The sequence below is a fragment of the Podarcis muralis genome, chromosome 2 (genome assembly GCF_964188315.1).
Source record: "Podarcis muralis chromosome 2, rPodMur119.hap1.1, whole genome shotgun sequence".
Classification (NCBI taxonomy): domain Eukaryota; kingdom Metazoa; phylum Chordata; class Lepidosauria; order Squamata; family Lacertidae; genus Podarcis; species Podarcis muralis.
Genome location: NC_135656.1, coordinates 49,222,194 through 49,237,443, shown reverse-complemented (window position 1 = coordinate 49,237,443; position 15,250 = coordinate 49,222,194). Strand labels below are relative to the sequence as shown.

At 44.1% G+C, this 15,250-nt stretch overlaps 1 protein-coding gene across 2 annotated transcripts in view; it reads right to left on the bottom strand.

Moving 5' to 3' along the window:
* Positions 1 to 15,250, bottom strand: part of KCNIP1 (potassium voltage-gated channel interacting protein 1) — a 477,263-nt gene that overhangs the window by 367,314 nt on the left and 94,699 nt on the right. Inside the window, exon 1 of one of the 2 annotated variants that reach the window (XM_077924438.1) lies at positions 11,100 to 11,184. The exons of the other annotated variant lie outside the window; for it this stretch is intronic. The gene's annotated coding sequence lies outside the window, so the exon portion shown is untranslated. Of the gene's footprint in view, positions 1 to 11,099; positions 11,185 to 15,250 lie in introns of those variants that run through there. 2 annotated transcript variants of the gene reach the window in all.

Genomic DNA, 15,250 nt, shown 5'->3' with positions numbered 1-15,250 from the left:
GAAAGAGGAAGAAGGGAGAACCATCGTGGCGCTGGCTGGAGGAGGCTACACCGAGAAATGGGGAGCCATGACTGACTGCTTTGGATCCAAGCTTGCTGAAGCTATGAGAGGGACAATGAGAGACACTCTCGGGATACAGTGGTAACTCGGGTTACAGACACTTCAGGTTACAGACGCTTCAGGTTACAGACTCCGCTAACCCAGAAATAGTACCTTGCGTTAAGAACTTTGCTTCAGGGTGAGAACAGAAATCGTGCAGTGGCGGCGTGGTGGCAGCGGGAGGCCCCATTAGCTAAAATGGTACCTCAGGTTAAGAACAGTTTCAGGTTAAGAACGGACCTCCAGAACGAATTAAGTTCTTAACCCGAGGTACCACTGTATATTGTTCTGTAGTCCCTCCACTGAAGACTCCAGGTGTAGACATGTGTACAATAAACCATATTTCTTAAAAGACAATAGCCTCCACTGTGCCTTGGTTTTCCCAACAAAAACACAACCCTGGGTGAACACCTGGAATCCACCTGGAATCTTGGTATCACTCAGCAGAGATTGGGGGTGGCATAAAACTTTCAAAATAATACATTCAGATTGTATACACATGACCATTTGCTCCTGCTCCAGTGCACTCCCACCACTACTGTTTGAAGCAGCAAAGTATACATGACATATGTCGCAATCAGAGGCAGATCTACTATGAAACCAATGGAGCTGAAGCGTCAGGACCCCTAATCCCGGAGGGATCCCTGAAGCTACTTTAGTTCACACTCAAATGAATTACTTTTTTGTTGTATATATTTCAACAATCCCAAAGTTTGAGAGTCAGTAGCACAAATGTTGTAAAGGTGTTATGATCTCTTACAGAACAACCCAACTGAAGAAGGTAACAGTGGTTACCCAAAGCTTGTTGCTGATTGCAAAGTGATCCCCATGACAGTTAAAGCTTCATGGCCCCAAAAATGTAGGTCCACCACTAGCCACATATCACATGTATACTGCAGTTCCCTGAAAAATACTATGTTTTCCCTCAAACAAGCTTCCATATTATTTGAAAACATAAGTTGTAGCTGAGCTGAGATGTGGACATTTGAGGCAGCTGTTGCACATGCAGATGACAGCTTCACTGAATAGGAGTTTGGCACGGGGAAACACTATTCCCCTTTAAAGATTATTTTGAGCTTCCTTCTCTCTTTCTAATGGCTCCCACTCACTTTCACCCTGTCCAACGTTTCCAACTCCTGCCTCCCAGATGTGACCCATATCTAGCACGCACACACACACACACACACACACACAAATGCCAGAAGTTGGGTATTTTGAGGATCAGCTGTCTTCCCCCCCCCCAATATTTTGGGCTAGTATCCAGGGCTCCTACCCTTTATTAGGGTCTTGGGGCCCTAGGTTGCCCTGCCCAGCCTCTGAAATAGCAATCTCACCCATTCAAATGTGATCACCTAATAATAGACAGATTCTGATCTTGCATTGCATTTACTTTTTTGAGTAGCCAATTCTCCTTTTCCTCATTCCTTTGGTCATCTTGGTGTGCTTATTCTTGGATTCATAAGAGCTGCCAACAATTTTTATCTAGTGGAAATGATCCATGTCTTTGGTATGTGTTCACAGATCAACTAGCCTCATTCACTGTACTTCTTCAAAAAGAAAAAGGGAAATATATTTAATTATGCAAAAATCAGTCCAGTTCAAGAAAGCAATTTGGCATGTTTACTGGTCATTATTATGCCCTAACAGCAATCAATATAAAAAAAACCACCAATATAAAATCAGGGTTTAAAATGATTCCTGGCTCTGATTTAACTCTGTTAATGTTAAGGCTGGTTAAAATACATCTTCTGCTTACAGCAATATTTAGCATGTTCTTTGAAGAGTTTCATTTGTACTGCAGGGAAAGGAAACCTAAATCCAGATTGTGTATTCAGAGGCATGTGAGGCTTCCTAACAGAAATAAATAAAAGGCAAACATTAAAACTGCCAGAGACTGAGGAACATCCACAGTTTCAAAGCCAAATGGAACCTTAGTCACACAATAGACTTTTAAATAGGCATTAAACAGTAAAACCACAAGGAATCATTCAAGCGCAAAACTTCTATTAGCTATTTCCCCAGATCTTGCCTGTCCAACAAGTCTTATTTCCTATAAAAGATACTGGGTTTCCAGTTCTCCTCTCATAAAAGCTATTGATATTTGCTTCAGGCCATATAAACTCATCTTCCTTTTGGTTTAAATAGAAATTAAATTAGTGGGGAACCGAATCATACGCAGGAGGAATTCAGGTGGAAAAAGGAAGTGAAAGAATGTCCTTGAAAAGATGTTTTAAAATAATCACCATGTTCCTGGCTTCAACTAGACTGTTCCAATACATACTATTTCAGCTGACACTGCATACATGTTTTAAGAGCTAGGCTATTTCAATTATTCATTGAATATTGTTATAGGGTTGGCAGGGGAGATCAGTCTGGTTGATACCTGTGGATCCCTTCTAAACCTGTGGTCCTGCATATGTGAGGTTAGAATCTATGAGGAAACTTGCTAAATATGTCAAATCAGCCCCTTTGTCAAGACAAACTAAGTTCCCATCATCTGCATCTTAAAGAGTGAGCTCTGTTGCCATAGGGACAAATGGATGCCACATCATCCTAGGATAGGGAAAAATAGATCAAGCAGAGGGCAAGGTAAGTTTGGCTGACGCTGGAAGCTGTCTTTTTCTATGCTAGACCCTTGTAAACTGTAATGAAGAAGCTTTACTCTTTTTTTACACACATATATGCTATAAATTAATTTATTATATATTTGGAATGATTAACCTGCCCTATCTTAAGGGAACATTAAAATAAACTTTAAAAAATTATAGGCATCCAACATTAACAGCACGCCCTCCCTGGTCCCAAAATCATTAACATTCCCCAACACCATTTTAATCCTGACCGTGAAAATCAAAGCACACACATTAAAGGAAAGAATAGCACTGCTAAAAACCTGTGTGCCTTGCTAATTACAAAGATATAACATGAAGGTCAAAATGTTAATCTATTGCTATAATTTATGCAACTTAATTCTACAAGAAAGAGGAGTGTGAACAGAGCTTGGCTTATTATTATTATTTTTAATGGCTTTTCTTTCTTATATGGTAAGCAACCATTCTTGGAGGTTCATTACTTTCTCCTAACCACATGGTCACTTCTCCACTTTCTCTGGTCCAAGGATCCCTCTCCTTATGTTGCTCTGTAGTGGCAGAAGACAGTGTTGGAAAAGAGAAGTGGTGAAGAGCTGCTATGCATGGCAATGTAAAAAGCACTATGTGAAAATAAAGTGCTCCCTCAGAGTCATATGTGTCATTATAGTAGATGGGAGTGTACACATTCACTTTCTGTGGGGAGAAGCACACCAGACACCCGCAAACTGTTTCCAACTCAGCCAACTGCCCCACACAAGGGAAACCCCAGCGTGATGACATGAAGTAGACTTTGGGATATATTTCCACTGTGCACACAATGTCTTTCAAGGAGCTGGATTGCATCCCTTGGAAGTCCAAGACATAACAAGCCCTCTAACTTGTGCAATTTCAACTACACTTTTGGCAATTCTTTTCAATGGCTCTAATAGTGCTATTTTACTTTGAAGTAAATCTATAGGATTCCACTCTCCCTGTTCACTATCTGTTCTGTTTACAATGGGGGGGGGGGGTAGGGTGGAATATTTGTTCCAGCCTTCACTTGATAGATTCAGTGCCATTTCACCAATCATATCAAAGGCCTTTCAGATTTCCAGCGTTTTTGTCTTCTGGGAAATCAAGCTGATATTCTGTCTTCTTCCTGTGAGTTGTTATCTCTAGCACAGCCTTTCCGTTTCAAGAAATCTTCTCTCCCCCTGAGCAATGCTCTGTTCCCTCAGGCATGGGATCAGAAACAGCCAGCAAGTGGTTGCACAAAATACTGATGAGCCTTTGAAGGAATCTTGGCTTTATCCTTCAGGAAATCTACATTTCATGAAACCAACACTAATCATTAAGATTTTTCTCTGAGAAAGCCGTAAATGGGAGATGCATAAAGGTATGATCAGGAATATATATATATATATATATATATATATATATATATATATATATGCTTTCGTAGATTTTCACGGGTACAGGAATGACCCACCTAAGTGGTACTCAGGATATCACTCAAGAAATCACTAATGACCCACCTAAGTGGTACTCAGGATATCACTCAAGAAATCACTCAAGATATCCCTCAAGTAATTAAGGAACAAAAGAAGAAAAGGCACACTAGCCTGGGAACTTCCTCTCTGCCCAGAACATTGGAGGCTATACACCACACCTCCTCAACAGTATTTATAGGAACTCAAACACTGAGATCCTGCTCTGTTCCAGTAACAAGAAGCCGAAAGCACCAGCCTGAAGATGACGAGTGAGACCTCGTCGAAACGTCGCCTAGACACCCCAACTTTTACACGGGAAGACACCCGAGGACACCAAAACCTGCATATATATATATATATACACAAAACACTATCAAATACAATAACATATAACATTAATACAATTGCGAGACAAGCAAGTTTGGGTGAGCACACAAATGGCAATTTTTATTTTTATGACTTAAAAAAATGGGACAAATTGGGGGCCAAATGGGACAGGAGACTCTGTGCCCCCAAAATGGGACTGTCGTGTATTTTGAGGGATGGGTGGCAACCCTACATAGCCACAAAGAGGTTAGGGTATATAATAATAATAATAACAATAACAATAACAATAACAATAACAATAACAATAACAATAATAATAATAATAATAATAATAATAATAATAATTTATTATTTGTACCCCGCCCATCTGGCTGGGTTTCCCCAGCCACTCTGGGCAGCTTCCACAGAAACCAAAAATACACTAAAATATCACACATTAAAAACTTCCCTGAACAGGGCTGCCTTAAGATGTCTTTTGAATGTCAGGTAGTTGTTTATTGCTTTGACATCTGATGGGAGGGCGTTCCACAGGGTGGGCGCCACTACCGAGAAGGCCCTCTGCCTGGTTCCCTGTAGCTTTGCTTCTCATAATGAGGGAACTGCCAGAAGGCCCTTGGTGCTGGACCTCAGCGTCCGGGCAGAACGATGGGGGTGGAGATGCTCCTTCAGGTATACTGGGCCGAGGCCGTTTAGGGCTTTAAAGGTCAACACCAGCACTTTGAATTGTGCTCGGAAACGTACTGGGAGCCAATGTAGGCCTCTCAAGACCGGTGTTACATGGTCTCGGTGGCTGCCCCCAGTCACAAGTCTAGCTGCCGCATTCTGGATTAGTTGTAGTTTCCGGGTCACCTTCAAAGGTAGCCCCACGTAGAGCGCATTGCAGTAGTCCAAGCAGGAGATAACTAGAGCATGCACCACTCTGGCGAGACAGTCCGTGGGCAGGTGGACAGTCCGTGGGCAGCAAAAAAGGAAAAAAAGAAATAAAAATTTAAAATGCCACCGACTGCTTGAGGACATTTTAAAACACATTAATCACTTGGAACAGGGAGCAATGGTAGAACAACTTCCCACACTTCCCCAAAATTTGTTCCAAATAAGGGCCTGGACCACGCCCCCTGGGCCAGTTGGAAAGGCCTTGGAAGGGAGCAGGCCCTACAGTCCTCACCCAGCCGATGGTCCAAGGCCTCACCACAGCAGGAGTCCCTTTATAGCTGGAAAAGTGAGGGTCTGGGCCAAGCCCCCTGGGCCAGTTGGAAAAGGCCCTGGAAGGGAGCAGGCCCTGCAATCCTCACCCAGCCGATGGTCCAAGGCCTCACCGCAGCAGGAGTCCCTTTATAGCTGGAAAAGTGAGGGTCTGGGCCAAGCCCCCTGGGCCAGTTGGAAAAGGCCCTGGAAGGGAGCAGGCCCTGCAGTCCTCACCCAGCTGATATAAATCTCCCAGATTCTGAGTTAAGCTTTGAGCCCTTGGACAGGCCCAGAGCAGTCTGGTGCTACATGTTGGCCTGCTGGGGTATATCTGCTGTCATTTTCTGGAGCATCTGACAACTGATTGGGGAAGTAGGCTCTCTTATGTTATCTTGCATGAAGACCCTTCAGTGATTTTCCAGTTATATCTGGCTTGCTACTTAATAAAATCACTGAACTTCTCTCTATCAGTGTGGTTATCTGTCTATGAACCCCAAACAACCCTTGACTTTGGCAAGACAACAATATATAAAAATTAAAGAGCAAACATTAAAATCAAGAACAGGCATAGGCAAACTCAGCCCTCCAGATGCTTTGGGATTACAGCTCCCATCATCCCTAGCTAACAGGACCAGTGGTCAGGGGTGATGGGAGTTGTAGCCCAAAAACATCTGGAGGGCTGAGTTTGCCTATGCCTGATCAAGAGGATACATTAAAATACTAAATGCCAACAAAATATTTCAATCAAATGAAAAGAACTACCCAACAATCTCTGCTGTGACCAAAACAATTCTCAGAACAGAAAAAGTGCTGATTCATCTTTCTTAAGACTTGACAGATAAAGCTATAAATCATTTCACTTTCCTATTTGTTTTACAATCTGAACAGGAGGTTGCTTTGGTGCATATCTAATATAAATGTTGTATTGCTTAGCCTGTTCAGGTGTATCTGCCAGGTTTTTGCTATTTAAAATGTCATTACCCATTTATTAATATTTACTGAAGAGTAACTCCAGATCCCTGCACACAGCTTTATCTTAAGTGGTGTTAGACTCATGTTTTTTACTATCTGTTTAACAGATACACAAGACTGATCTCTTCCCACTAGCTCACCCTAAGTATAAATTAATGCTCCCTTTCAACACTCACATTAAGACCTGCTTTTCATTAACTGAAAATTCCATATTGGCAAATGATTTTATTGATGTTGCTGCTGTTGTTGGCAGTATCCTGTTTCCCTCCCTTCATGTGCCCACTTTCATGCACCAGGTGAAATCCTAAAATATTTATAGTTGTACCCAACATATACAATTTACATCATGTCCCTTTCTAACTATCTCTATTTCAACAGAGCACACAAACATGTGCACATATATTTCAATTCTGAAATAATTACTATATGACTAGAAAGCCAATACATTTCACCATAGCAGGGAAGACTATGCGAAACAACCTTTAGCTTTCTCCATCTGCTTCAGGTGCTCAGTGTGGATGGGCAAACCCAGTGACTCCACACTCTCTTCTTAAGGATCCCTACATTTAAACTGGACTTTGATCAGATAGCCAAGTAAATAGAGGACAACTTCAAACAGAAGGCAGCTTTTTACAGCTGTCTTCTGCAAAGTAGGACACAGTCTGTGACAATGTTCCCATCGTACTGCATTAAGGTCAGTAAAAGAACATTTAACTCAACTTGAGAAGCGCTGAGAACAACTCAATAATTGCTTTGGAGAAATCATTTTTCACAAACCAGCTAGTTGCAAGGTCTGATACTGAAAGGGAACCAAAGGGCCTTTTCAAATTCTAGTACCTAAAGTAACTAATTCTGAAATCTCTTCACCACACCACACCACACCACACCATATGCTTTTTAAAATGAAAAATCTTAGGAATACCTTAGATTAACATACTGCAGGCACATTCAGGTGTTTCCACATACTTCCCAATGTCTTCACTTCAAAAGAAAATTAAAAACCATCTGACTAGAGATATCTCTGAGAAATGAAGTCATTAATATCAGGAAAAATTCAAAGGCCTAGTATTCCACTAAGTATATTCATGGAAAGCACTAAGCAGTTAAGGAGTAGAGGCACAGTCACATTTTATGTTAATTGTATCATTTTATTTTACAGCTATCCCAGCCAAAGGGCTAGACAGCTAAACTCACTAGAAAACTCAAGTAAAAGAAATATACCGGTATTTTGGACCACCTCCCATTGTGATGGGTTGCCTTTCCTTCAAATTTTCGTTCTGTACCGTTTTGAGACAAAACTTAAAACTCCAAGGATATGAAAATTCAAATTGCTAGCATGCCATTTCATTTAGTTCAAAATTATTAATACAGTGGTACCTCGGGTTAAGAACTTAATTCGTTCTGGAGGTCTGTTCTTAACGTGAAACTGTTCTTAACCTGAATCACCACTTTAGGTAATGGGGCCTCCTGCCGCCGCTGCACTGTTTCTGTTCTCGTCCTGAAGCAAAGTTCTTAACCCAAGGTAATATTTCTGGGTTAGCAGAGTCTGTAACCTGAAGAGTATGTAACCTGAAACGTATGTAACCCGAGGTACCACTGTATTCCATAAACCTTCAAATCCTGCACCCCGCCCAAAGAAAATGGTCCAATGAAGGGAAAATAATATCCACTGGAAACATTTGTCTATCTAGCTCAGTAATGGTTAAACTGATTGGTAACATTCAGAATTATTTTTCACTCCTACCTGGAGAAACCAGGGATTGAACCTTTAGTCTTATGCATGTTTCCAAATAAAAACCTTACAGGTAAATTTCACCTTATGTGAGGTTACGTTCCTGGCTATCGTGTGTATAAGCAAAATTGTGCAAAGGCAGAACAGGCCCTGGAATGGCACCACACAACCATCCCTACCTGTCTGAAGCCGACACTGAGTAGGTCTTGCTCCCCCCATCAAGGCAGAGAGATTTTTAAGCCACCTGCCTTACTTACCGGGCTTTGGGAAGGTCATGCAAGGCCTCTGCAGGACTCCCGTGACCTTCCCAGAGCATGGAAAGCAAGGCAGGGGCTTAAAATCTCTTTCTGATGATACTTTCCCACTGCAGAAAGAGCTTTTTGAGCCCCCAGCTTGCTTTCCACATTCTGAGGTCACACAAGGGCTCCTGCAAGATCTCAAACAGCCATTCTAGAGTTTATTCCTGCTCTCACACCTCTTTTCCAATCATATATTGATATCTACCTGAACTTCTTAAATGTTCAGTAGAAGTTGCTTACAGATCTTTACAGCTTTGAATACTAATTTTGCAACTGATTTAGTTCCATGGGATTGTGTATATGTGAGATTGTGTATCCATGACCAGGAGAGCTGTATACTAATTTAAAGACCTTCCTGGGAAGGAAAAAGTCAAGGGACAAATAACTCTGGTAATTTCATGGGTGAAACAGTTTCTAACACTTCGCTATCACATGGGCATACACTGTTTTTATAGGAATGTCATTACATTTTATTTCCAAAAGAGTAAAAGGAAAGCAAATTAGTGTGAATGCCTTCCTATATCTGGGACAAATAACAACCTCCAGTACTTAGAACAGACTTCTCCTGGATCCACAACAGCCTCAAATGTAATGGAGAATAACTCTGTACGGTAGCTCCAGCGAGTTTAGCATTATCTGTACCAACTGGTAGACTTTCTCCTAGGTTTCAAAAGTGGAGATAAATGTTTTAAATAAATAAAAATTCCCTGGTTCCTTTAGCAAAGCATGCATAAAACAACTGAGCTACAGCCCCCCCCCCACTAGTCACCCCCCTGCAAATCTGCAAATAGGGTGACAGATTTCTAAACTACAGGTCATAAATTCTAGTAATTTTCAGCCCTCCAGTTTCCATTTAAGAAATTAAGTACAGGTGAAGCAGCATCTTCCCTCCCCTGAATCAGTTAATTTGTCATTTTATTGCAGTGGTCTTTCAACACTGTGAAACTGACAAACAAACAAATGCTAGTTTTGAATTTTTAATAGTTTGGGCTATAATGCTGCATGCAAGAAAAATGCAGACCGAGTATCGTTTATCTAAAAGCAATTGCAGCATTTTGCTTTTAGTACATTCTTTCCAGAAATTCTGCAGGTGATTTAACTACTGTGCTGCAAATTCTAGGAAAGGACCATGAAAGCATCATGTTCTACATATAGACTGTACTGCACTCTGCTGTATGCTGGTGGTATCGGTCAGCTCAGATATACAAAGCAATTTACCAGAAATTGTGAACAGTACTACATACTCCCAGTGGCATTTTGAGTAAGCACGCTCCTTTTATAGACTCGTCTTTTGTTTAGGGTTCTAAAAAAAAAGCTATGAGTAAAAGGCCTTTGAAGAAAAAGATACACAAAACCCAAATATTCTAGGGAGCCTTGACATTAGAAGATGCTTCCCTGCAATTGACTGACCTATGCAGAACTTTCCGCAGTGCAGCTAGAAAATGAAACATCAATCAATGGAGTGGACCTGAAACCATCTCCCACTATACAGTGGTACCTTGGTTTTCAAACTTAACCCATTCTGGAAGTCCGTTCCAAAACCAAAGCATTCAAAAACCAAGGCACGCTTTCCCATAGAAAGTAATATAAAATGGATTAATCCATTCCAGACGTTTAAGAACAATCCCTAAAACAGCAATTTAACATTAATTTTACTATCTAACGAGACCATTGATCCATAAAATGAAAGCAATAAACAATGTACTGCAGTCACACAATCAATCAGTAGCTGAACTGAGTTCCACAAAGCCAAAACAAAAATAAAAGAGCTGCAAAAAGAAACACACAAAATAAATAGCAAAAACAGACAGACCTCAGCATAACACTCAAAACGGAAGCGTGGCACTCAAAACATGTTTGGTTTCCCAAAAAAGTTCGCAAACTGGAACACTTACTTCCAGGTTTGCAGTGTTTGGGTTCCAAGTTGTTTGAGTACCAAGGCATCTGAGAACCAAGGTACTACTGTATCAGCTTTGGCTTTACAAATGATGGTCATAAATTCTATTTTATGCTGGATTTTGAACAACAGTTATTTCTTTCAAAAACAAAATTAAGGTGGCCAAATGAGTCCTAATGCAAACAAGCCCCACCGGTCCAACAGCTGTGCATAAATTCAAAAGGAGTGTCACCCAGAGGCACTCACCTTGGCTAAAGGAGCCATGTAGTCCCAAAACAGAGCTAAGGAACATGGCTGAATTGCAGTCCCAAAGCTAGAATAAGTTGACTTGGTTCAGAACTGCCCCCCCCCCCCGCAAAAAACTGGGCTTTCTGCCCCTTCTTCACCAAGCCTCCCTGCAGACAGCATAAGAATTTCCTTTGTCTGAACAAAATTACCTCTAGACAAATGTTAAAGGGAAACAATATGCTTTTTTTGCACCGAGGCCCAAAATAAACACACAAAAATAAATAAGTACACTTCACTAACCAAGCAGAGCTGCTCCTCCTTCTGGTATGTTTCTTGATCTGTTGTGTGTGACTGCTGGACCTTCCAAAAGCAATCAGGCATTCAACACTGAAAATCTCCTAAGGGTGGGGGTGGGGATACTGCAAAGCACAGCTCAAAGTGAGGAAAGGGATAGCAGCCAGTGAATCGCTAGGGCAGTGTTTCCCAACCTTTTTTGGGCAAAGGCACACTTGTTTCATGAAAAAAATCTCGAGGCACACCACCATTAGAAAATGTTTAAAAAATTAACTCTGTGCCTATATTGACTACCGTATTTTTCGCCCTATAGGACGCACCGGCCCATAGGACGCACCTAGATTTTGGGGGGGGAATAAAGGGAAAAAAATTATTCCCCCCCCCCCCAGACGCGGGGCTGGGGCGGGAGAAGCCCGAGCTTCCCCCGACCCCAGCCCCCAGAATGGGAGCCAGAGTGGCTCCCGGAGCTTGCGGGACTGGGGGTGGGGGAAGCCCGAGCTTCCCCCGCCCCCAGCCCCCAGAAAGGGTCCGAGAGCGATGGCAAAGGTGAGCGCACCTTCGCCATCACTCCCAGAGCTTGCGGGGCTGGAGGTGGGGGAAGCCAGAGCTTCCCCCGCCCCCAGCCCCCAGAAAGGGTCCGAGAGCGATGGCAAAGGTGAGCGCACCTTCGCCATCACTCCCAGAGCTTGCGGGGCTGGAGGTGGGGGAAGCCAGAGCTTCCCCCACCCCCAGCCCCCAGAAAGGGTCCGAGAGCGATGGCGAAGGTGAGCGCACCTTTGCCATTGCTCCCGGAGCTTGCAGGAGCTGGGGGTGGTGGAAGCCCGAGCTTCCCCCGCCCCCAGCCGCCAGAGCAGGTCAGAGAGCGATGGCGAAGGTGTGCGCACCTTCGCCATCGCTCTGGGACCTTGCACGGGCTGGGGGCGGGGGAAGCCGGAGCTTCTCCCGTCCCCAGCCCCCAGAGCAGGTCGGAGAGCGATGGCGAAGGTGCGCGCACCTTCGCCATCGCTCTGGGACCTTGCGCGGGCTGGGGGCGGGGGAAGCCGGAGCTTCTCCCGTCCCCAGCCCCCAGAGCGGGTCGGAGAGCGATGGCGAAGGTGCGCGCACCTTCCGCATCGCTCTGGGACCTTGCGCGGGCTGGGGGCGGGGGAAGCCGGAGCTTCTCCCGTCCCCAGCCCCCAGAGCGGGTCGGAGAGCGATGGCGAAGGTGCGCGCACCTTCCGCATCGCTCTGGGACCTTGCGCGGGCTGGGGGCGGGGGAAGCCGGAGCTTCTCCCGTCCCCAGCCCCCAGAGCGGGTCGGAGAGCGATGGCGAAGGTGCGCGCACCTTCCGCATCGCTCTGGGACCTTGCGCGGGCTGGGGGCGGGGGAAGCCGGAGCTTCTCCCGTCCCCAGCCCGCAGAGCAGGTCGGAGAGCGATGGCGATGGCGAAGGTGCGCGCACCTTCCGCATCGCTCTGGGACCTTGCGCGGGCTGGGGGCGGGGGAAGCCGGAGCTTCTCCCGTCCCCAGCCCGCAGAGCAGGTCGGAGAGCGATGGCGAAGGTGCGCGCACCTTCCGCATCGCTCTGGGACCTTGCGCGGGCTGGGGGCGGGGGAAGCCGGAGCTTCTCCCGTCCCCAGCCCCCCGAACGGGTCGGAGAGCGATGGCGAAGGTGCTCGCAGCTTTGGCATCGCTCTGGGAGCTTGCGCGGCTGGGGGGATAGCTTCCTTAAGCCTGGAGAGCAAGAGGGGTCGGTGCGCACCGACCCCTCTCGCTCTCCAGGCTTCAGCGAAAGCCTGCATTCGCGGCGATGGGATGTGGGAGGGAGCTCGCTCGCCGCCCCGCGTGTGCTCGCCGCCGCCGCCCCGCCTCTCGCCGCCCGACTCGCCCGCCTCCCTCCCACGGCACACTAGGCAACGTCTCACGGCACACTAGTGTGCCGCGGAACACCGGTTGGGAAACACTGCGCTAGGGGTTAGTGAAAAAAGTGTTTGTGTGCAGGGGTCCTGCACAAATGGATGAGCACCTAATGAAAGCCCCAAACCCTATCCAGACTTTTCCCTGTTTCAGCCAACTCCCCACATCTTTTCAAAACAAGTGGTCAAAAAAGGTAATGAGGCCAGACCTTTCTGCTTCCTGTGATTTAAACACTGCCTCTTCTTCAAATAATATTATGGTAATATTGGTGTCTTAGCAAGAGTGACTGAAAGTGTAGTACACTATAACTGGAAATCTATCCTCTTACTAGTTTTCTCCTCAGCAAAAGAGGCTTTTATTTTACTGCCTCATTCTTGGGCACTTGAGAATTTATTCAGAATTGGTTGGTACAGTGTTTTGAGCTTACCTTATTATTATGAGGTGGCTGAGGGTGCTGTATATGGTTTTCATCTGAGTAAACATTTCCTCTGATACGCCACAGTTTTCTAGACTGCCTACACTTCCTGATCCAAGAAAGCTCAAAGGAATCACCTCCACACATGTCCACCTGGGCGTCATTGGAAACATAGGCACCTGGGAAGGCTGCAGTGTGTAGATTAGGGGTGAGATGATCTGCATACTGTTAGAAAAGTCACTCCCTTGGTCACCTTAAAAGCAAGATATGCACTTTCAAAACCCTAAACTGTGAATCACACACATTGGGGGGGGGGGGGGAATCAGCACAGTGTTGATCCGAACAGTGGCCTTGACTCAGAATAGCCTATGTAGGTGCCAGAACAAGTAAGCAAGCAATCCCAAAAATGGTAAAGCTAGTCACATGATTGGGTTTACAGTGGTACCTCGGGTTAAGTACTTAATTTGTTCCGGAGGTCCATTCTTAACCTGAAACTGTTCTTAACCTGAAGCACCACTTTAGATAAAGGGGCCTCCCGCTGCCGCTGCAACGCCAGAGCACGATTTCTGTTCTCATCCTGAAGTTCTTAACCCAAAGTACTATTTCTGGGTTAGCAGAGTCTGTAACCTGAAGCGTATGTAACCTGAAGCGTATGTAACCCGAGGTACCACTGTATTTGTTTCTTATTTAAACATGGGAAAATCCATGCAAAACACTGCCTTGGTCATCCAAGACATGGGAGCCAGTGCAGGTCTGTATATACTCTGTGCCTTTGGAAGGTCGGGCAGAGAAAAGCCACATTCCTGTGGCTATAATGGCAGACTATAAGAAAGGGCTTATAAAGGGTTTGGACCTATAGCTCTAAAAGGGTCCTCACCCTGATATATTGTGGGTATTAAGCATATATTTCTGATAGTATTTATATTTGTGTTTTTGTAGTTTACTGTGGAACTTATTTTTTGCACTGCATTCAGCTTCTAACTCAAACCAGACATTTATAGGAATAAACAGTCATAAAGCTTTTCTAGGAATGCAGAAAAAATGTTTCCAGATTTAATTACTTTTGCTGCAGTGAAATTTAGTCCTCAGTCCCTAAGATACACTGAACATACATTTTAAGAGCACATGTTTAAGTCCCCCCCCCAAATGCACACTATTTTCATAACTGAGCAAATTAAAGTTTATTGCTATTCATGTTCAATGATTTCCTTTTAATTCTGCCCTTGGAATATTGGTTGCTCACTTCAGTGCAATATGTGGACAGCAGAGAGCAGTGTTATCTGGCTTATTTCAACATGGACTTTCAAAACTGCTGTTTGAGCTGTCCAAAAGAAGGAAGAAACGATGTCTCAGATTCCCATTTATCACAGAATGGTATTTCAAACAAAGTACTTCCATTCCCTGCACTTAAGTCCTAACTAATTCCTACCTGTGTTTCATATCCTGTCCAATTTAGAATGGCTATTAAAGTCAGAACAAAAAAAGTGCAATATGTAGAAAAATACACAAATTGCAAAGTTAGTGCTGTTGAGCTCAACTCAGATCTTTATCATCTGTTAATAAAATGCATGTTTTGGTGCTTAGTGTGGTAGACGAGAGATAATGGAATTAATCTGTGAATTTAATAGAAAATAAATATTTTCTCTGAGTGGAGTGCATGCAAATTTATCTATTATCTGATACTGATAATTAAGTCTGGTGTTGCTGAGTTTAGGGAGGAGGAGACAGTAGTAAATTGGTTGCATATGAGGTCTACTGGTGGTTAAAAGAGTTGAGAAGCTACCTTTTCACATTTTAGTAGAATAATTGGGGGAAAACTGCCTTATATCAGGTAAGATTAGTCTACT